Source organism: Ranitomeya variabilis, chromosome 2 (genome assembly GCF_051348905.1).
Source record: "Ranitomeya variabilis isolate aRanVar5 chromosome 2, aRanVar5.hap1, whole genome shotgun sequence".
NCBI classification, from domain to species: domain Eukaryota; kingdom Metazoa; phylum Chordata; class Amphibia; order Anura; family Dendrobatidae; genus Ranitomeya; species Ranitomeya variabilis.
The window spans coordinates 672,383,109-672,407,976 of record NC_135233.1 but is presented as its reverse complement, the minus strand read 5'-3'; positions in this window follow the sequence as shown (position 1 = coordinate 672,407,976).

The window sequence follows — 24,868 nt, the reverse complement described above, 5'->3', positions numbered from 1 at the left end:
TCCATAAAGTGGAAAAATAAAAAACTTAAAGCCCTCGGAATAAAGCAGTGAAAAAATAATTATTTTTCTATAAAATAGTTTTTATTGTGTAAAAGCACCAAATCATAAAAACTATATAATTGTGGTATTGCAGTAATTGTACTGACCTGAAGAATAAAGCTGCCTTATCAATTTTACCACAAGTGGAACAACATAAAAAAAAAACAATTTCTGAATTGCTGGTTTTTGTTCATCTGCCTCACAAAAATCAGAATAGAAAGCCATCAAAAAATGTCATGTGCCCGAAAATGGTAACAATAAAAACATGAACTTGTCCGGCAAAAAACAAGCCCTCACATGACTTTATAGGTCCAAATATAGAAATATAGGCAGCCAAACATAAAAACCTGAAATAAATTTGGTATCACTGTAATCTCAACAACCCGAAGAATAAAGTTGTCTAATCACTAATACTGCACAAGAAATGGTGTAAAAAATAAACAAAACCAATACTTCACCTGCTGTTGATTTTTTCATTTTGCCTCTCAAAGATCGTACTAAGGTTCGCTGCATATTTATCCTGCGCTCTACGCTGAGCACTTACACCAGGGTTTCCGTGAAAATCTCTGAAATACGTGATTCAGATGGAATGCCCGGCAGAAGCTTCCTTATAATGAGGCAGATGGAGGCACTGTGGATGCTGTTTGGCCTATGATCTGGCAGTGTCTGTATTTTTAGTGCAGTCACCACAGTTTTGTGCACTTCTGAACAGAAGGAAACTGCTGAACAGAGGCCAGAGAGAGTTCAGATGCTGCCTCATTATAGTGGATGGATTCGACGGAGGTTTTATCTGAATCGCGTCACTCAGAGATGTAGATGGAAACCCCAATACACTGTGTGCTGAGCTATTAGGCAAGTTGTATTTTAGAGGATTATTTTTATTATTGATCAACAACTATGTTCTCAATCAACCCAAAAGACTCATAAATATCAAAGCTTAATATTTTCGGAAGTTGGAGTGGTTTTTTTTTTTTTAGATTTGGCTATCTTAGGAGGATATTTGTTTGTGCAGGTAACTATTAGTGCAGAATTATTAGGCAACTTAATAAAAACCAAATATATTCCCATCTCACTTGTTTATTTTCACCAGGTAAACAAATATAACTGCACAAAATTTAGAAATAAACATTTCTGACATGCAAAAACAAAACCCCCAAAAATTAGTGACCAATACGGCCACCTTTCTTTGTGATGACACTCAACAGCCTTCCATCCATAGATTCTGTCAGTTGCTTGATCTGTTTACGATCAACATTGCGTGCAGCAGCCACCACAGCCTCCCAGACACTGTTCTGAGAGGTGTACTGTTTTCCCTCCCTGTAGATGACACATTTTATGAAGGACCACAGGTTCTCTATGGGGTTCAGATCAGGGGAACAAGGGGGCCATGTCATTATTTTTTCTTCTATGAGATCTTTACTAGTCAGCCACGCTGTGGAGTAGCTGGAGGCATATGATGGAGCATTGTCCTGCATGAAAATCATGTTTTTCTTGAACGATACCGACTTCTTCCTGTACCACTGCTTGTAGAAGTTGTCTTCCAGAAACTGGCAGTAGGTCTGTAGGTCCGGGAGTTGAGCTTCACTCCATCCTCAACCCGAAAAGGTCCCACAAGTTCATCTTTGTTGATACCAGCCCATACCAGTACCCCACCTCCACCTTGCTGGCATCTGAGTCAGAGTGGAGCTCTCTGCCCTTTACTGATCCAGTCTCTGGCCCATCCATCTGGCCCATCAAGAGTCACTCATTTCATCAGTCCATAAAACCTTTGAAAAGTCAGTCTTAAGATATTTATTGGCCCAGTCTTGATGTTTTATCTTATGTTTCTTGTTCAAAGGTGGTCGTTTTTCAGCCTTCTTTACCTTAGCCATGTCCCTGAATATCGCACACCTTGTGCTTTTTGCTATTCCAGTAACATTGCAGCTCTGAAATATGGCAAAACTGATGGCAAATGGCATCTTGGCAGCTTCACGCTTGATTTTCCTCAATTCATGGGCAGTTATTTTGCGCCTTTTTTGCCCAACACGCTTCTTGCGACCCTGTTGGCTATTTGCCATGAAACACTTGATTGTTCGGTGATCACGCTCCAAAAGTTTGGCAATTTCAAGACTGCTGCATCCCTCTGCAAGACATCTTACAATTTTGTACTTTTCAGAGCCCGTCAAATGTCTCTTCTGACCCATTTTGCCAAAGGAAAGGAAGGTGCCTAATAATTAAGCACACCTTATATAGGGTTTTGATGTCATTAGACAACACCCCTCCTCATTACAGAGATGCACATCACCTGATTTACTTAATTAGTAGTTGGCTCTCAAGCCTGAACAGCTTGGAGTAGGACAACATGTATAAAAAGTATCATGAGATCAAAATACATCTTGCCTAATAATTCTGCACACAATGTATGTGCTCAGCATAGAGCTTCGGATAAATGTGATCCCAAACGTTATGTAAAATGTTCCCAATAAAAGCTTCAACTCCATCCACAAGAAAGGCAAGTCACCACTCAGGTCCGTCCTCTGTTAACAGAAATATTGGGGACTTCCATGTAACTGGTAGTAGAAAGGCTCTGGAAAAGTGAAACGGCTCCTCACCCTCCAAAAGAAATTCAGCACATTTTGCGCTCCCAAATGCCCCCTCCCTTCTGAGCCCCAGTGTGCCTAAAACACATGTAGCATCCACATGTTTGGCATTTCTGAGATGAGAAACCACCTAATTTACTGGTATGTGTCTTCCAAAGCAAGTGCTGGACACCACAACGTACTGGTCACTATAAGGTACTGGTCACAACAATGTACTGGTTACTGCAACAGTAGTTTGCAATTTTCACTCAGCAACATCCATTGCTGCCTGTTTCTGGAAAACACCCATGAAGTCAAAATTATGCCTTCTAGGGGCTCTGTATATAGAGTCCACAAACTATTTTAGGAAAATCTGTTCTCCAGGAGTCAAATAGCGCTCAGTCACTCCTGAGTCTCTCCGTATGGCTAATAAATACTATACAGCCACATATGGGATATTGCCATGTTCAGCAGGAATTGTGTAACAAATTATGGTGTCATTTTTATCATTTTTTTTTTTTGCCATTTTTTTAAATCTGGAGATAAAACGAAATTTTGGTGGTAAAAACTTAATTATTTTTTCTTCACTGCACAATGGTCTGAAATTCTGTGACACACCTGTGGTGTCAATATGATCACTGCACCCCTAGATGAATTAGTTGTGAGGTGTTGTTTGTAAAATGGGGTCACTTATAGGGAGATCTGCTGTTCTGACACCTCAGAGTCTCTCCCAGTGGGTTATGGCACCCGCAAACCATAACAGTGAAATCTGCACTGTAATATGACTCTCCTTCCTGTCTAAGCTTTGCACTGTGCCTAAAAAGTATTTCCCAATTACATGTAGAGTATTGGCACACTCATGAAAAAGTAGACCTCAGTTTGTTGTAAACATTTCTTCCATTAGCCCTTAGAAAAATAAAAAAGCAACATTTTAGTGGTAAAAATTTAATTTATTCTTTCTTCACCACTCAATGGTATAAAATTCTGTGCACCACTAGATGAATTCATTTGGGAGTGTAGTTTGTAAAATGAGTTCACATATGGGGGGTTTCTGTTGTTCTGGCACCTCAAGAGCTCTGTCAATGTGACATTCCAGCAAAATCTGAGCTCCAATATGGTGCTTCTTCTCTTCTGAGCTTTGCACTGTGCCTCAAAAGTAGTTTCCCCCCATATATGGGTTATCGGCGTACTCAGGAGAAATTGCACAACAAATTGTTCTATGCAATATCGTTTTGTTACCCTTATGAAAATGCAAAATTTGGGGCTAAGAAACAACTTTGTGCGGAAACTGTGAGTTTTTTATTTTCATGGCTCAATGCTATAAACTTCTGTGAAGCACCTAGGTGTTCAGGTTGCTGACCACACACCTAAATGCATTCCTTGAGAAGTCTATTTTCCAAAATGGGGTCACTTGTGGTTTTTTTTCACTGTTTAAGCACATCAGGGGCTCTCCAAACATGACATGGTGTTCGCTAATTGTTTCAGCAAATTTTGCATTCAAAAAGTCAAATGGCGCTCCTTGTCTTCCGAGCCCTGCTGTGCACCCAAAACAGTTGTTTTCCCCCACATATGGGGCATTGGCCTGTTCAGGAGAAATTACACAACATATTTTGGGGTCCGTTTTTCCTGTTACCCTTGCAAAAAATAAAAAAAAATGGGTATAAAATAATCTTTTTCTGAAAAAAGTTAAATGTTCATTTTTTTTCCACATTCCAAAAATTTTTGTGAAGCACCTGAAGCTTATTGCTTATAAGCTTATTGAATGTGGTTTTGAGAACCGTATGTGGTGCAGTTTTTAAAATGGTGTAACTTTGGGGTATTTTCTGTCAAATAGACTCATAACAGTCACTTCAAATGTAATGTGGTCAATAAACAATTGGTTTTGTAAATTTTGTTGGAAAAATTAAATATTGCTGGTCAACTTTTAACCCTTATTACTTCCTAACAAAAAAAATGTTGTTTCAAAAATTGTTCTGATGTAAAGAAGACACGTGGGAAATTTTGTGTGACATATCTTTCTAATTTAAGGGCATGAGAATTCAAAGTTTGAAGATTGCAAAATTTTCGCCAAATTTCCATTTTTTGTCACAAATACCGTATTTTTCGCTTTATAAGATGCACCTGATTATAAGACGCACCCCCAAATTTGGTGAAGAAAAAGAGAAAAAAAAATGTTCATGTTAAATGGGGGTCTGTCTTAGAATGCCAGTGTCTGTCTTACAAATCATATGTCCCTCATCCTGGTATCTATATAACACCCATCCTTGTGCTGGCACATGCCCCCCCATGCTGCTGCCAGGCACATGCCCCCCTGGACACTATATGCCCCCTGTGCTGCTGGCAGACACACGCCCCCCGGGTCTCTATATGCCCCACTGTGCTGCTGGCAGGCACATGCCCCCTGGGTCACTATATGCCCCCTGTGCTGGCAGGCACATGCCCCCCTGGTCACAATATGTCCCCTTGTGCTGCTGGCAGGGACAGGCCCCCCCCTGTGCTGCTGGCAGGCACATGCCCCCCTGGGTCACTATATGCCCCCCTGTTCTGCTGGCAGACACATGCCCCCCTGGGTCACTCTATGCCCCCCTGTGCTGGCAGACACATGCCCCCTGGGTCACCATATGCCCTCCTGTGCTGGCAGGCACATGCCCCCCAGTCACAATATGCCCACCTGTGCTGGCAGGGACATGCCCCCCTGTGCTGCTGGCAGGCAAATGCCCCCCAGTCACAATATGCCCCCTGTGCTGCTGGCAGACACATGCCCCCCTGGGTCACTATATGCCCCCCTGTGCTACTGGCAGGCACATGCCCCCCGGTCACTATATGCCCCCCTGTGCTGGCAGGGACATGCCCCCTGTGCTGCTGGCAGGCACATGATAAAATAACAAACACTTAACTCACTTTCCGATGATGGCTCCGTGCTCACAGCTCCTCGGTTGCGCTTTCTGTTTCCCAGGCATCGGATCATGTGACCTGGGCACACAGTGATGTCATCACTGTGCTGTGCCGATCAGATGATCGGATGTCAGCACAGACACAGGAAGAGCAACCGAGGAGCTGGGAGCACGGAGCCCTCATCGGAAGGTGTTTGTTATTTTATCATGTGCATGCCAGCAGCACAGGGGGGCATATAAGAGTGACCGGGGGGCCATATCCATGATGGGAGGGGGGAGATGCAGGCAAATGCAATATTCGCTGCTCGCCTGTGAATCAACTCGTGCAGCTTCAGCACCGAGGTGATGGACAGCGGGTGCAGTGAATATTATATGAGGCTAATGAGCGGGAGCACAGGACCTCCTGCTGTCTCTGCAGCCTGCAGCCAGCCCACCCCAGCCCCCTGACACCACTCCAGAGCCACCCCCCCTCCTCTACAGCACACCACACAGATTCGGATTATAAGACGCACTCCCACTTTCCCCCAAAATTTGGGGGAACAAAAGTGCGTCTTATAATCCGAAAAATGCTGTAAATGCAAATCATATAGAAGAAATTTTACCACTTTCACGAAGAACAATATGTGACGAAAACACAGTCTCAGAATCAGAGAGATCCGGTGAAGCATTCCAGAGTTATTGCCTCGTAAAGGAACACTGGTCAGAATTGTAAAAATTGGCCTGGTCATTAACACGCAAAGCACCTTGGTGTTTAAAGGGGTTAAGTATTTTTTAATAATTATCAGTAATATATTTCCTAGCACCGTTACCACACTAACTAGATATAAGTGAATCTGCTGAGGTTCAAATGAAAAAAATTTGCTCAAATTTGATAGAAAAATTTGAGGTTATTTTGATGTGAACTGAATGTTCCATATTATGCTTTTGGGTCTCTCCAGACCTCAGAACATAACATACAGGATGTAAAAAGAAAAAAAAATAATACTCACCTGTCCTGCTACCCATACAACCTGATGCATGGTGCTTTTCGTTTCGCCTTACCCCATTGCGCACATCCCTCTTATTCCTGCTTCACTTTGACCAGGCCTTTGACATGACTGCATGTGCGGGACATGTTATGATTGCATGACATGCGTCTTCAGAAGCCTAGTCAGTGCACATCGTGACGTCATAATATGTGCTGTGATAGCATAGCGTGCAATGGCATCACTGGTATGCTCAGCATCGGAAGCAGACCAAGGAGTATGCACATGATGGAATAAGGCAAAAAGAAGAGGTGCAGAGGACCAAGTAGCATGCTGAATGTCTGCAGGAATTCATTTTTTCTTTTTGCCTTTTTGCCGGCCTTTATGGTTCGTCATTATCCGAGCAATGCTCGGGAGTTATCAGGGTATCTTGGGCGTGCTCGGAATATGTTTGAGTTCCTGCGGCTGTATGAATTATGGCTGTTAGAGAATCCCTGCATGTGCTGCGCCTGTCTAACAAACAGGCAATCCCTGCATGTATTGTGGCTGTGCAACAGCTGCAAAATATGTGGCGGCAGGGACTCAGACATATTATCCGAGCAGGCCAAAGATATTAGGATAATTCTGAGCACATTTGCTCACCGCTACTGAACAGGCATTGAGCGAATTGCAAAAAAAATCAAATTTAGGAGAATCAGAATTTTGTAAAATTCGAAGAGAGTTCAATTCTATTTTTAATTAATTTGCTTATCTTTAATATTAACCATACAACCTACTGATAACCATAAAAAACACATACCTTATATGATTTTTTTAGATTTTGTTATACCCTTATCTTATATTAGCAAGTGTATTTTCTTGATTTGGGGGGTGAACATACTGTATATCTACATCTGCATAAGGGCACTGAAGGCAGGAAAGCGCTTAATCTTAAAAGGTAAGAGTACAGTACTTACTACTGCTAATTTGAACATAAGAGGCTGCAATACTTGCTCCAATGGTTTATGGCCCCTTTAGACTAGCTAATAATTAAGGAGCAGACTGTCTAAACAGGATGACAATCAGCTAATTAAGAAGTAAAATGTTTATACTTCGAGTATATTTATTGATAAGGCAGCTTAAAACTCATTGTTATCAGCAGCACATTGCACCGTATGAGCAGAGAATTTACTGCCAATAACATAGTAGTCGATTGATTCACATCAATCATATTTGCAATCATTATGTGCATATAAAATGTTCATCCACCTGTCTATGCAGACAGGAATATGACAATCGTCTTGCATCAAGCCAATCAGCAGTCATTTACTTGTCTAGATCATCCTGTCTAAAGGATTGAGTATTTGTGGCTTAAGATTAACCAAAAATATTAGTGACGAGTTTGCTAGAGGTCTATGGTTGACAAATGGCATTTTAATTTTCTCCATCAACTGTTGAATTCCAGAGGGAACACATAATTTTGCATAGGGCTCTCCTGCTCCCCACCTCTGTCTTGGTTGAAATGGTTTCATGAATGTTCCACTTTTCTTTGGTGTGACTTCATCAAGCTAAGTTGATGTCAATGATAATCACAAATGATCTCAAGCAAGACTGAAATGAATTTTTTTTACCTTCGATACCCTGTCTCCTGTCTTAGTCCCTGACTTTCTGCTTCCTATACATCTGAATTCAAAGGATAAATGCAATAAAATGCTGTTGTAGCCAAAACTTGTGATCTTGCACTGTTTCAACATTTCTTTGAAACTTAAAATTACTGACTTAAATATTTATATGAACTTGTCCTCATTAACTTACTAATTAGCAAGTTCTTGTTTGATCATGAAGTTCATTAGAAATAGCAGCTGGAACATTGCTTTAGTTTGGCACATCAAAACCTATGGATAAAAGTGATAATTAATATCAATATCATTTCTCTGTTCTTTGGAAATCTTATGTGCCCAATTAAAAAGTCCACTGAATGGACAAAAAATAATATTGTATTTCATAAAGACAAATTTGCCCTAAATAAAAGTTTTACTACCCCTGTGTTTTTTGAACACTCGTGAGATTTGGTGTGTCAATGAGGAGAAGATACAGATATATAATGAAGGAGGTTCTATATGTAGGCCTGCATGGACTTTATCAGGGTTACAATAAAAATTAATAGTCTTCAGAGTGATTTTTCAGGGAGTTTGCCATGTGTCAATGTACATAAGAATTCTAAAATGTGGCCTTTTTAGTTAAATAATAAAGCTACAGATACTGGATAGAAACAGAAATAACTTCTCTTTGTAAGCTAACCCCTTTTGATTTCAGAATCTTGGGTTTGGCAAAAAATATAACCCTATATAAAATACCATCATGGACTCTGATTCCTTTTGCTGACCCAAAGGCCCTAAAAGATGACTCCAGTATTGTGAATGGCACATGGCATAGTAGATGTGGATTTTGTACAAGTTATATCGAAGGATATCTCTAGTTTCAACTTTTTGGGCTATGCTCCCAGCATAAAGGTACAATAGATGTAACCGGATAGTAAGAGTAAGGCCTTATTGGCCTTATTTTACAGTGCCTTGAAAAACTATTCATACCTCGTGAACTTTTCTACTTTTTGACACGTTACACCCACAAACTTAAATACTGTATGTTATTTGGATGTTATGTAATATTCCAACACAAAGTAGTACATATTTGTGAAGGGTAAAGGAAATACATGGTTTTTTAATTATTTCAAAAATATACATCTGAAAATTGGGGATTGTATTTGTATTCAGCCCCTGAGTCACTACTTTGTAGGACCATCTTTCACTGCAATTACTCCTGAAAGTCTTTTGTGGTATGTCTCATTTGCATAGCTAGAGGCTGAAATTTCCGCACATTCTTCTTTACATACTAGCTCGAGCTCACTGAGATTGGATGATTAGTGTCTGCTAACAGCAAATTTCAAATCTACATGTCCAGATTTTCCGCCTGAAATGACGGGGCAATCATCAGCACTACGTTACCAAATGATTATTAGTGCAATTGTTCTGTCCCATACAGTTTTATTATTGTCGGCAGCACATCCCTATTTACAAGGGGTGATGTTCAGAAAATAAATGATTCATTTAAATGTCCTCTTAAAAGATGCTATAAACATGCCTATTTAACGCCTGATCGGTGGACATGTTTGAACTGACCAATGATTGGGAGCATGAACTTAAATAAACATACCAATACTTTGTAAAAGAGGATTATGGCCACAAGATCAGCCTACATCGGGCTCACTTGAAGTTTGTTACGAGATGCAAAGGTCAATATAACAGCTGAGTGTAGACACAAAATTATAAAACTGTCTAATTAAAACTTTTCAAAAAGTTGTTTCATTTTAATTTTAAATATAATAGAGGAATACAAAATAAAAAAAAATAGATTTAATTGAAGAAGGCATTCCTGGGGTGCTACAACATATAATGAAAAATATTGTATATGTACAAAATGTACATTACATTGCTTGTGCATTAATCAATCTCTTTTTGTCTTTCTCTTGTTTTGCATAATTGAGTACCGTATGTATTCAGCTACTGATCAATTTAAAAAATGGACCACTTTTATTTTTTCTGAAAAAAAAATCCCAATATAAACTATTAATTAATATGACTAAATGGAAAATCACTATGATAACATGAGCAGAATAAGTGTTGGTTACTGTTGAAGAGAACTTCTGCCTACATGCAAACACTAGATAGGAATGATTAATCTTGTTTTGAACAAAGCCCAGCAGGCGTTTAAGCCTCTATATAAACATTTAACTCAATATCTCATTCCTGTCCCACAATATGTATTGGGTGAATTGGGATCTGTATTGACAAGTTTCCTTTGATGTGCCTTATTATTTCAAACCCCATAGATTATTTGACTTCATTCTCCACATTTGTTTGTACATACTCACAATACACATAGACATACGCACACATACAGTGCCTTACGAAAGTATTCGGTTCCCTGGAACTTTTCAACCTTTTCCCACATATCATGCTTCAAACATAAAGATGCCAAATGTAAATTTTTGGTGAAGAATCAACAACAAGTGGAACACAATTGTTAAGTTGAATGAAATTTATTGATTATTTAAAATTTTTGTGGAAATTCAAAAACTGAAAAGTGGGGTGTGCAATATTATTTAGCCTTTTTTCTTTCAGTGCAGCAAACTCACTCCAAAAGTTCATTGTGGATCTCTGAATGATCCAATGTTGTCCTAAATGCCAGGACTGTTAATATGTACAATAGAGTTGAATTCCATCTCCAAATTCACAGGGTAATAGGAGCAATAATAATAAAAATAATTTTTATTTTTATATCTTCAACAGAACTTCATATTTCAGAGGGTACTTACATGCACAATAAAGACATAACAGTGTAAACACATAATTCAGCAGATACCAATTGTTATGGTTGGCGGATTGCGCTAAATAAAATAAATAATAAAGCGCAATCGCAACCCGGGGTCCACCGTGCAGAGATGGAAAACTGCTGCTAGAGTACAATGACGGAATACATAGCGAATGATTACTTGAACACACAGAAACAAAAGAGCTGCTCTGCAACTGAGTTGTGTCATTCGCACACAGAAACGAAAGAGGTGCTCTGCAATAAAGCTGTGCCACTCACACACTGAAACAAAAAGAGATGCTCTGCAACAGAGCTGTGTCACTCGCACAAAGAAACGAAAGAGATGCTCTGCAATGAGCTGTGTCACTCGCACACAGAAACGGAACAGATGCACTGAGCTTAATACCCTGACTAGGGTTGTGCTTGCTCTGGAACTCTACTGTGCTAACCGCAAACATGTAGGAACCAGATGCTAAGCCAAGTGGCTAATTACCCCCACTGAAGCTAGCTGCCTGCCTAAGTGTACAGTCCCAAAGCTACACAGACATACAACACTTGCAGGCAGAGTGGTAGAGTTTCCTCTCACATAGACATACCTAAATGAAACTAGCGCACCCACGGGCGTTGCTGGGAGCCTTTTATACCCAAAGCTCCACCCCAAACATTCACGCTAACATCGCCTGTGGGCCAATCTGGAGCTGCCACATCACCAGAGCAGGCGATGTCTGACCACCAATGAGAAGGTGCCACATCACGGACATGCTCAGTAAAGTGATTTCTGGACTTAGACTCCAGTACGCAATGCAGCGCGTGCAATACACTGGTTATCATAGACATGACTGGAGAGTCATCAGAATCCAAACGTGTGGCACGAGCCTGAGCAAAATGATGGGACCAACATCTATGTTGAGCAGCAGTTCCAGCGGCTGGGACTGAATAAGAGACCACAGCACTCGACACAGCCCATGTTCCACCCGACGCCTAATATTAACCCCGCTATCATCCCCACCCCTGCGACGTTTGCCACGCTTGAAAACCATCACAAGGCGGTAGGCATGGATGTGTTTTTGCTCTAGACAGTACATAGAACCTGCCCAAGGGAACCTGGACCTTAAGACACAGACTCTCACAAAAACTACCCCATTTTTGTATGCTTCCTGTTGCCCAATCAATCTGGGGAGAATGGAGGCGCATCCCCAGAAGTACCTCATCCATACCCTCAGAGATAAGAAGGAAGTATACTGTCTTCTGATGTTTTGGAGACATGGTGAGGGTCAAAGGTATGGTCTGATGGGAAATCGGGGTTGGTAAAACGGATCCATTGGCTACTCAAACATACAACGGCTTAGGAAGCATTACTAATGGAATTGCGTGTCGTTGGGCAAAAGTAGCGGACATAAAATTGCCCTCAGCCCCAGAGTCCACGCAAGCCTCAACATTGAGAGTAGTAGACCCAAATGACAAAGAAACCCCTAAGGCCAATTTGGGAGACACATCAACTGGAACTATTGAGCCTCTCCCTAAGGCCGCTTGAAGCTGTGACTCCCTCCGATGCTTAGGACATTTAATAGCATAATGGCCGACTTGCCATAATGGCTGCAAACAAAACAAGTCAGCTGTGATTGTACAGAGCAGGTGACAGATTCCGCGCAGGAGACAGATTCTGCTCTGTATATATCCATGGGTTCTACTGAATTGTCAAACTGAATTGGAGGACACACAGGATTGACAAACTTTGAAGCCAATAGAAAGCAAGATCTGATCTTGCTCCAAACCCCTCTCAGCATGCCGCAGATCAATACGAGTGGACACTGATATCAATTCCTCCAGGGTAGTTGTAATCTCCCTAGTGACCAAAGCATCCCTGACATGATCTGCCAAACCCCTCCAAAAAATAGGTATCAGGAACTTATCAGGCCACTCCAACTAGGAAGCCACTGTATGGAACTGGATCGCAAATTGACTGACCATGGACAAACCCTGAGTTAAAGCCAGGAGGTGGAGTGCAGTATCATGGGTAACTTGTGGCCCCAAAAATACCTCCTTCAAGGTACTCAAAAAATGAGAGGCATTAAGAATCAGTTGGTCCTCTCGTTCCCATAATGGCATAGCTCACACCAACGCCCTGTCTGTCAAAAGAGAAATCACGAACCCCACCTTTGTTCGCTGAGTTGGCAATCGTGAAGACAGTAATTCCAGGTGGATTGAGCACTGATTCACGAACCCTTGCAGGCCTTGCTGTCCCTGGAAAATTTCTCAGGTAGCGAAACACATGGTACTGGTGCCGCAGCTGAAGCCATAGAGACTGCTTGGCTAGCTGCCTGATTTGTGATGGCAGCAACATCAACAGCTGAAGTTGCCCGCTCAAGAGTGGACAACCTGCTCTCCAGCTGTTGAATGTACCGCTGAAGTCACTGCTCATCCGCCATTGCTAGCCAGACCCTGGGGCTAGTATACTGTTAGGGTTGTTTGTTTGCGCTAAATAAAATAAATAATAAAGCGCAGTCGCAACTTGGGGTCCACCATGCAGAGATGGAAAACTGCTGCTAGAGTGCAATGACGAAACACAAGGCAAATGATTACTTGAACACACTGAAACAAAAGAGCTGCTCTGCAACTGAGTGACTCGCACACAGAAATGAATGGGGTGCTCTGCAACAGAGCTGTGCCACTCGCACACATAAACGAAAGAGATGCTCTGCAACAGAGCTGTGTCACTCGCACACAGAAATGAAAGAGATGCTCTGCAACAGAGCTGTGTCACTCGAACACAGAAATGAAAGAGATGCTCTGCAATTATCTGTGTCACTCGCACACAGAAATGGAACAGATGCACTGAGCTTAATACCCTGACTAGGGTTGTGCTTGCTCTGGAACTCTACTGTGCTAACCGCACACATGTAGGAACCAGATGCTAAGCCAAGCGGCTAATTACCCCCACTGATGCTAGCTGCCTGCCTAAGTGTACAGTCCAAAAGCTAGACAGACATACAACACTTGCAGGCAGAGTGGTAGAGTTTCCTCTCACATAGCCGAACATAAATGATACTAGCGTGCCCACGGGCGTCGTTGGGAGCCTTTTATACCCAAAGCTCCACCCCAAACACTCACGCTGACATCACCCATGGGCCAATCCAGAGCTGCCAGATCACCAGAGCAGGCAACATATGAGCACCAAAGAGAAGGCGCCACATCACAGACATGCTCAGTAAAGTGATTTCTGGACTTAGACACCAGTACACAATGTGGCACGTGCAATACATTGGTTATCATAGACGTGACTGGAGAGCCAGCAGTAACCAAACATGTGGCATGAGCATGAGCAAGACGCTGCGACTGACGTCCATGCTGAGCAGCAGTCCCAGCGACCGGGACCAGGATCCATCCCGCGCAGAGGGAAAATCCCAATGCCTAACACCAAGAGGAGTGAGTGCCCTGCTCATAAGCTTACAGTTCATGAGGAAATAGGGCAGACTTGAAAGATAAATGGTAAAAAGTGCTTGTATTGCATGGTCCATCCATGACTATAATAAATAGGTTATTTACATGATGATGCATGAACCTGTCACCAGCCAGTATGTGTACAAATGAAGACACAAAGGGCTATTAAGTGTACAGAGTCACCAGATATGAAAGAATATTTTGTAAGGGCAAACCGGGAATAGTTATATAAGTGTTTGAAGCAGTAGCGTACTGCCAATGGTGGCAGGCCACATGACTGCTATGGGGCCCAGAGAGGTGAGGGGCCCGCCGGAGTTGGACCACAATGGCTGTGCCAGGGGTAGACATACCACATGTGCAGTCAGCAGGGCTGCTCTGGGGCCCAGAGACTCTGGGTGGCCCCTGAAGGGCGTCTGGTAATGAGGGCAATCTGGCCTATTTATCCGGCACCAAGGCTCCAGGGAGCCCCTGGCCAGATTGTCCTCATTTGCGGCGGGCAGGGAGAGATCCCTGCAGCTCCCCTGCCTACAAGACAAAATGGCAGCGGAGCTGCAGCATTCCGTCCTTTTTCCTGCCCCACTTCCTGTTTCACACAACAGTCAGCAGCATGGCTGGAAGACATCATCATTCAGCACCATGACCGCTGTGCCAGTGACAGGAAGCTGCCAGCGACGGTGATACTGTGGCTGCGGAAGAGCATGTGGACAGGTGTGATGTGCTGTCTGCTGTGTGTGTTTATGCGTGTGTGTTTACATACGTGTGTTTGAGTGTAGAGATGAGTGGTGGTGTGTGTGTGTTCGCATGTGCATGCATGCGTAGTGCTGTGGGGGAAAGTGCAGAGATGTGAATGGTGCTGTGTGTGTCTGTGTGTGTGTAGGTGGAGGAGAGAGCAATGATGGGGGTGATGGGGAGAAGTCAATGTTGGGGGTGGTGGGGGAGAAGTCAATGTTGGGGGTGGTGGGGGAGAAGTCAATGTTGGGGGTGGTGGGGGAGAAGTCAATGTTGGGGGTGGTGGGGGAGAAGTCAATGTTGGGGGTGGTGGGGGAGAAGACAATGTTGGGGGTGGTGGGGGAGAAGACAATGTTGGGGGTGGTGGGGGAGAAGACAATGTTGGGTTTGGTGGGAGAGAAGACAATGTTGGGTGTGGTGGGGAGAAAGCAATGATGGGGGTGGTGGAAAGAGCACTAATGGGGAGGAGGGAATGATGGAGGTGGTGGAATGGGCAATGATGGGGATGGTGGGGAAAAGGCAATGATGATGGTAGTGGAAAGGACAATGATGGTGTAAAGAGCAATGATGGGGGATAAAGGGGAGGAGGAAATGATAGAAGTCGTGGAATGGGCTGTGATGGAGGTGGTGGAATGGGCAATCATGGGATGGTGGGGAGAAAGCAATGATGGAGGTGGTGGAAATGGTAATCACGGGGTGCTGGGGGAGAAGGCAATGATGGGGGTGGGGGAGATTACAATAATGGGATGCGGGGGAGGAGGAAAATGAGGGGTGTGGGGGATTGGGAAGAGTGTAAGGGGATTTATAATGGATTTAGGAACAGGAGGACGTGGAGGAAGACATTATTATTGCTTATTATGTTTAGCACAGTCCCTTAGTATATAGTGTACTCGCTTATTATATATAGCGCCATCCCTCAGTATATAGTGTAGTCACTTTTTATGTATAGCACAGTCCCTTACTATCTAGTATACTCACTTATGTATAGCACTGTCCCTTAGTATATAGTGTACTCACTTATTATGTCTAACTAGTTGTTGAGCGATACCTTCCGATATCGGAAAGTATCGGTATCGGAAAGTATCGGCCGATACCGTCAAAGTATCGGATCTAATCCGATACCGATACCCGATCCCAATGCAAGTCAATGGGACGAAAATATCGGAATTAAAATAAACCCTTTCTTTCCTTGTAGGTTCATTCTACATGAAGGAAAACAATTAAGAATAATGTAGGATGTATTGGGGGAGGTGGCGGAGACATTAAAGGCACAGAGGTTTAGCCCAATCAAATAGAATAGCAGGATTTTTTTTTTATGACGTTCGGCGTTAGAAAGATTTTGACTATGTTAATTTTTTTTTTTTTTGTCAGATATTGATGTTTCACTACTTCCACGCCCTTCACCTTCTTTTTTACTTCTCCCACAATTTCTTCTTCATTATCCTCATCATCAGCTTCTTTGACATCAACTTCTTCACCTTATTCATCTTCTTCTTCATCTTCTACCTATTATTTTTTTTGTTACATTGTTCATATTCTTTTTATTTTACTATTATCTGCTTCATATTCAACTTCTTCATCATATTCTTATTTGTGACAGGCATTCCCGTAGTTGTTATCTATAAAAGTTTGAAGATTACACCTTCCGTTCTGCCTGTCACAAAAGAGTTACATTTGTCCGCGTTCAGTTTGGCCTGCAGCATCAGGCTTTATCCAGGGGCACCACGAGGAGGAACGGACTCACCCCCATACACTGCTTAGTCTTCTTCTGCTTATAATTTAGATAATAACTTTTACTCTGATATTTAGTCTTATGCTTAATGTTCTTCTGCTCTTTGTTCTGCAGCCTCTTGTTCTTCTGCTTCTCTGTCTTCCAGGTCGTCGTCGTCGTCTCCAGGGTCGTCGTCTCCGGGGTCGTCGTCATCGGGGTGGTCTTCAGGGTCATCGTCTCCAGGGTCGTCGTCATCTCAGTGGTTGTCGTCTCTGGTGTCGTCGTCATCTTAGGGGTGGTCTTCCGGGTCATCGTCTTTAGTCTCTTGAACTTGGAAATGTAGCAGAAGGTACAAGAAGGCTGAGAAAATGCCGAGAAACAGCTGATGGAACTGGAACTCGGATGGCTACCCGAATGTCCAAGAGCCAATGGAACTACCGAGGACCAGCTGACGTTACTGGAACCCGGTTACTAAGCAGGAGGTACCCGTGCCTGAAAGCACTACCAAGGACCACCTGACGTTGGTGGAACTCGGATACCCAGAGGGAGGCACCTAAGCCAAAGGCTCTGCCCGATGGGGAGCAGAAGGTACAAGAGCAAAAGACACTGCCGAGAACCAGCTGACGGTACTGGAACCCGGATGGGTAGCCGAAGGTCCAAGAGCCAATGGAACTACCGAGGACCAGCTGACGTTACTGGAACCCGGTTACTAAGCAGGAGGTACCCGTGCCTGAAAGCACTACCAAGGACCACCTGACGTTGGTGGAACTCGGATACCCAGAGGGAGGCACCTAAGCCAAAGGCTCTGCCCGGAACCAGCTGACGGTACTGGAACCAGGATGGGGAGCAGAAGGTACAAGAGCAAAAGACACTGCCGAGAACCAGCTGACGGTACTGGAACCCGGATGGGTAGCCGAAGGTCCAAGAGCCAATGGAACTACCGAGGACCAGCTGACGTTACTGGAACACGGTTACTAAGCAGGAGGTACCCGTGCCTGAAAGCACTACCAAGGACCACCTGACGTTGGTGGAACTCGGATACCCAGAGGGAGGCACCTAAGCCAAAGGCTCTGCCCGATGGGGAGCAGAAGGTACAAGAGCAAAAGACACTGCCGAGAACCAGCTGACGGTACTGGAACCCGGATGGGTAGCCGAAGGTCCAAGAGCCAATGGCGGTGTTGGAGCCCGGGCTCTACAGGTGGAGCAGAGTGTAGGCCGAAGCCTAATTGAACCGATTTTAAAGGTAACCTTTACCCCCCCCTCAGGGGTTACAAACTACAAGAGCCACAGCTTGGGCAGCAGTAATGCTGCACAAGTCAAAGGTTGCTCTTTTAATTTTGCTCCTTGCACACGCAGAAAGAAGCACGTATAACATTTAGGCCCTTAAGCAGTCAAACTGTTTTGGAGGCGGGAGTTCACTTCGTAATGAGACGCAGCACAGCTGGCAAAAATACCACCTTGGTGCTGGGCGCGGCCTCCTGAGCATCGTTATTTGCTGCACAGGAGTCTGCGCTGTCTGTTATGACCCCAATGGCAGAGGGTCTCAGAAATAATAACCAAGTCTGCAAACACAAAAAACCAGCTCATAGGGCAGTGGTAACTGGGCTGACCATATATCTAATCCTAGCACCACAAATAGAAGTAGCCGGGGAACGTGCCTACGTTGGTTCTAGACGTCTCGCGCCAGCCGGAGAACTAACTAACCCTAGAGGGGAAAAGAAAGACCTTTCTTGCCTCCAGAGATAAGACCCCAAAAAGTTGGATACAAGCCCCCAACAAATAATAACGGTGAGGTAAGAGGAAAAGACAAACATAAGAATGAACTAGGTATTTAGCAAAGAGAGGCCCACTAGCTAATAGCAGAATATAGTAAGATGACTTATATGGTCAGCAAAAACCCTATTAAAATATCCACGCTGGATATTCAAGAACCCCCGAACCGTCTAACGGCCGAGGGGAGAACACCAGCACCCCTAGAGCTTCCAGCAAGGTCAGAAATCACATTTAGTACAAGCTGGACAAAAATAGAAGCAAAGCAAATAACCCAAATAACCAAAAAGCAAGACTTAGCTTAATTTTGCAAAAACCAGGACCAGCGGACAGGAGCAAACAGAAGGATCTGATTACAACGATGCCAGGCACTGGACTAAGGATCCAGGAAGTTAATATAGCAACACCCCTGGACTAACGGCCCAGGTGAGTGCCAAAGAGAAGAAAGACAATCCCAGAGTCATATCACTAGTGACCACAAGAGGGAGCCAAAAAGTCTAATTCACAACAGCTGTCGTGTTATCCCTTGGCCTTGCGCTGTTAGCGCTGCCCATCTTCTGACTTCATTTAATGTTGGCCGGTGCGGTTCGCGATGACCATGAATCCCAGCCCCGCAGTGTCTTTACATTGTTAAAACACTGCGGGGCTGGGATTCATGGCCTGGCGCAGTACATATGTTCGCCTCTCACACTCGGGTCCTTACACCTGCTTCAGACTGTGCGGCGTCAGCTGATCCCTTGTCGCATGCCACGGCCATGAAGCCGCACAGTCTGAAGAAGGCCGAAGGAGATGAGGGACAGGTGAACATATGCACTGCTCATGCCCATCAATCACACCCTCGCAGTCAAAATAAATAAGACACCGAGGGGCGTTGTGTGGGCCAGGGCGGCCGCAGAGGCGCAGCCAGCCAAACAATGATGCCAGAAGACGGGCAGCGCTACCAAGGGGGTTGCAGCATGTCATTACAAAGGAAAGTCACACCTCAGGGACGGTTTAACAGAGGACACATTTTTGACGTGTTCAGTTCCACGTGTGCAAGGGGAATAAGTTTCTGAGCCACCTTGCACACATGCAGCATTACTGCTGTACAAGGTGGCTGTGAAACATACAAACGCCTGGGGGAGGGGGGACAGGTTCCCTTCAATTTCAGTTCTTGTGTCTGCGTGGCTGTTGCAGGACACGATGCCGGCTACACAGCAGGGGAACAGCTGGCGGTGCTGAACCCCACTGACACATTGGCGAGGTGTTTGGCTCTGTGCAGCCAGCACTTCTGGGCCCCAACTGGCGTTGTTAGAGCCCAGGGTCAGCAGGAGGAGGCGACGGAGCGGAGTGTAGGCCGAAGCCTGCACTGGTGGCAGCTTTGTGTCTGCGTGGCTGTTGCAGGACACGATGCCGGCTACACAGCAGGGGAACAGCTGGCGGTGCTGAACCCCACTGACAGAGTGGCGTGTCTTTTGCTCTGTGCAGCCAGCACTTCCGGACAGCAACTAGCGGTGTTGGAGCCCGGGCTTTGCAGGTGGAGCAGAGTGTAGGCCGAAACCTAATTGAACCGATTTTAAAGGTAACCTTTACCCCCCCCCAGGGGTTACAAACTACAAGAGCCACAGCTTGGGCAGCAGTAATGCTGCACAAGTCAAAGGTTGTTCTTTTAATTTTGCTCCTTGCACAAGCTGAATGAAACACGTACAACATTTTGGCCCTTATACAGTCAATCTGTCTTGGAGGCGGGAGTTCCCTTCGTAATGAGACGCAGCACAGCTGGCAAAAATACCACCTTGGCGCGGCCTCCTGAGCATCGCATTTTGATGTACAGGAGTCTGCGTTGTTGCGTTATCCCTTGGCCATGCGCTGCCCGTCTTCTGACATCATTTCATGTCGGCTAGTGCGATTCGCGATGCCCATGAATCCCAGCCCCGCAGTGTCTTTACAGTGTTTCACACTGCGGGGCTGGGATTCATGGCCTGGTGCAGTACATATGTTCGCCTCTCGCTCGGGTCCTTACACCTGCTACAGACTGTGCGGCGTCAGCTGATCCCTTATCGCATGCCACGGCCATGAAGCCGCACAGTCTGAAGAAGGCGGAAGGAGCTGAGTGACAGCCTGGTGAAGATATGCACTGCTCATGCCCGTCAATCACACCCTCGCAGTCAAAATAAATAAGACACCGAGGGGCGTTGTGTCGGGCAGGGCGGCCGCAGAGGCGCAGCCAGCCAAACAATGATGTCAGAAGAAGGGCTGTGCTACCAAGGGGGTTGTTGCGTGTCATTACAAAGGAAAGTCACACCTCAGGGACGTTTTAGTGGTCTCAGGGGACACATTATAGACGTGTTCCGTTCCACGTGTGCAAGGAGAATAAGTTTCTGAGCCTCCTTGCACACATGCAGCATTACTGCTGTACAAGGTGGCTGTAAAACATACAAACACCTGGGGGAGGGGCGACAGGTTCCCTTCAATTTCAGTTCTTGTGTCTGCGTGGCTTTTGCAGGACACGATGCCGGCTACACAGCGGGGGAACAGCTGGCGGTGCTGAACCCCACTGACACATTGGCTGGTGTTTTTCTCTGTGCAGCTAGCAGTACCGGGCAACAACTGGCGTTGTTAGAGCCCAGGGTCAGCAGGAGGAGAGGGAGCAGAGTGTAGGCCGAAGCCTGCACTGGCGGCAGGTTTAGGTCTGTTGTGTCTGCAGGACACGATGCCGGCTACACAGCGGGGGAACAGCTGGCGGTGCTGAACCCCACTGACACATTGTCGGGTTTTTTTCTCTGTGCAGCTAGCACTTCTGGGCGCCAACTGGCGGTGTTAGAGCCCAGGGTCAGCAGGAGGAGCATAGTGTAGGCCGAAGCCTGCACTGGAGCAAGTTGAAGGGGAACCTTTAACCCCCCCCCAGAGGTTTGTAGCTGAAAGAGCCATATTGTACAGCACTAATGCTGGAAAAGGTAAACTTAGCTCTTTTAATTATGGTCCTTGCAAACGCTGAACTTGACACTTATGAAATGTGTCCCCTCACACCGTTAAACCGTCCGGTCGGAGGGACTTTCCTTTGTCATGTGACGCAGCACAGCTGTCATTCTTACCCCCTTGGCGCCGTGCGCCGCCTCCTCAGCGTTGTTTGAATCTGTCCCGGAGCCTGCGCTGTTATGTTAGCCCTTGTCCATGCACACAGTTTGCGCTGCCCATCTTCTGACATCATTTGGTGTCAGGCTGGCTGCGCCTGTGCGGCTGCGCTGGCCAAGATCCCGCCTCGCTGTGTCATCTAATGTAATCACTCTGCGGACCTGTGATCCATGGGCATGCGCAGTGCATATCCTTGCCTCTCACTCCACTCCTTCCAGTTTCTTCAGACTGTGCGGCGTCATGGCCGTGGCATGCTATTAGGGATCAGCTGACGGCGCACAGTCTGAAGAAGGCTGAGGGAGATGAGAGAGAGGCGGAGGTTAAGATATGCACTGCGCATGTCCATGGATCACAGGCCCGCAGTGGGATTAAATCAGAAGACACTACGAGGCGGGATCTCGTCCAGCGCGGCCGCACAGGCGCAGCCAGCCTGACACCAAATGATGTCAGAAGATGGGCAGCGCAAACTGTGTGCATGGACAAGGGCTAACATAACAGCGCAGGCTCCGGGACAGATTCAAACAATGCTGAGGAGGCGGCGCACGGCGCCAAGGGGGTAAGAATGACAGCTGTGCTGCGTCACATGACAAAGGAAAGTCCCTCCGACCGGACGGTTTAACGGTGTGAGGGGACACATTTCATAAGTGTCAAGTTCAGCGTGTGCAAGGAGCACCACAAAAAGAGCCACTTTTTCCTTTTGCATCATTATTACTGCTGCACAAGGTGGCTCTTTCAGTAACAAACGCCTGGGGGGGTGGCTTCCAGGTTCCCTTAAATTTAAGTTGTTGTGTCTGCGTGGCTGTTGCAGGACACATTGCCGGCTACACAGCAGGGGAGCAGCAGGCATTACTGAATCCCAATAACACATTGGCGAGGTGTTTGGCTCTGTGCGGACAGCACTTCCGGACAACAACTAGCGGTGTTGGAGCCCAGGGACAGCAGGATGAGGAGGAGGAGGTGGAGGAGATAGGAGGGATTGCCACACTCACAGCTGGGGAACAGCTGACGTTACTGAACCCCAATAACAGAGGAGCGACTGTTGACTGTGCGGACAGCACTTCCGGACAACAACTAGCGGTGTTGGAGCCCAGGGACAGCAGGATGAGGAGAAGGAGGTGGAGGAGATTGGAGGGATTGCCACACACACAGCTGGGGAACAGCTGACGTTACTGAACCCCAATAACAGAGGAGCGACTGTTGACTGTGCGGACAGCACTTCCGGACAACAACTAGCGGTGTTGGAGCCCAGGGACAGCAGGATGAGGAGGAGGAGGTGGAGGAGATAGGAGGGATTGCCACACACACAGCTGGGGAACAGCTGACGTTACTGAACCCCAATAACAGAGGAGCGACTGTTGACTGTGCGGACAGCACTTCCGGACAACAACTAGCTATGTTGGAGCCCAGGGACAGCAGGATGAGGAGGAGGAGGTGGAGGAGATAGGAGGGATTGCCACACACACAGCTGGGGAACAGCTGACGTTACTGAACCCCAATAACAGAGGAGCGACTGTTGACTGTGCGGACAGCACTTCCGGACAACAACTAGCGGTGTTGGAGCCCAGGGACAGCAGGATGAGGAGGAGGAGGTGGAGGAGATAGGAGGGATTGCCACACACACAGCTGGGGAACAGCTGACGTTACTGAACCCCAATAACAGAGGAGCGACTGTTGACTGTGCGGACAGCACTTCCGGACAACAACTAGCGGTGATGGAGCCCAGGGACAGCAGGAGGAGCAGAGGAACACAGTGTAGGCCGAAGCCCGATTGGAGAAAGTCAAAAGGGAACCTTTAACCCCCCCCAAGGTGTTTGTAGCTGAAAGAGCCAGCTTGTGCAGCACAAAGGATGCAAAAGGAAAAGGTGGCTCTTTTCATTATGCTCCTTGCAAACACAGAACTAAACACATATTATAAAATGTGTCCCCTGATACCGTGAGACCGTCCCGGAGGTGGGACTTTCCTTCGTAATATAACGCAGCATGTCATGGTTCCCAATGGCAAGGGAACATAAGAAACATATAAGTAACGAACGAGCTCTCGGGTGATGGAAACTCGAGTTGACCGTGAGCTAAATCTACCACACAACTAACAGTAGCCAGGGAGCATACCTACGGCTTCCTATATGCCACGCGCCAGCCGGAGGACTAACTACGCCTGGTAGAGGAAGAAACAGACCTGGCTTACCTCTAGGGAAATACCCCAAAAGATGATAGCAGCCCCCCACATGTAATAACGGTGAATTAAAAGGAAAAGACATACACAGTATGAAAGTAGATTTAGCAAAGAGAGGTCCACTTACTAGATAGCAGAAGGATACAAAAGAGGACTTCACGGTCAACTGAAAACCCTTTCAAAAACCATCCTGAAATTACTTTAAGACTCCTGTGTCAACTCATGACACAGGAGTGGCAATTTCAGCCCGCAAGAGCTTCCAGCTACAGAGAATTACAAAAACTGCAAACTGGACAAAAGGTACAAAACAAAAGGACAAAGTCCACTTAGCTGATCAGCAGACTAGTAGCAGGAACATGCAACCGAAGGCTCTGGTTACAATGATGACCGGCAAGGAAATGACTGGAGAGCAAGGCTAAATAGGAAACTCCCAAACACTGATGGAAGCAGGTGAATAGAAGAAGCAAAGTGCAAACAAGTCACCAGTACCACCAGCAACCACCAGGGGAGCCCAAAAAGCGGATACACAACAGCAGCACAACCGTCATTCCTACCCCCTTGGCGCCGTGCGTCGGCTCCTCAGCGTTGTTTAATTCCATCCCGGAGCCTGCGCTGTTGTGTTATCCCTTGGCCAGGCACACTTAGCGCTGCCCATCTTCTGACATCATTTGGTGTCAGTCAGGCTGCGCCTGTGCGGACGCGCTGGCCGAGAGCCCGCCTCGCAGTGTCATCTAATGTAATCCAACCGCGGGCCTGGGATCCGTGGCCATGCGCAGTGCATATCCTCGCCTCTCACTCCCCTCCCTACGGCTTCTTCAGACTGTGCGGCGTCACGGCCGTGGCATGCTATTAGGGATCAGCTGACGGCGCACAGTCTGAAGAAGGCGTAGGGAGATGAGTGAGAGGCGGAGGTTCAGATATGCACTGCGCATGTCCATGGATCTCAGGCCTGCAGTGGGATTAAATCAGAAGACACTGCGAGGCAGGATCTCGGCCAGCGCGGCCGCACAGGCGCAGCCAGCCTGACACCAAATGATGTCAGAAGACGGGCAGCGCTAAGTGTGCCTGGCCAAGGGATAACATAACAGCGCAGGCTTCGAGACAGAATCAAACAACGCTGAGGA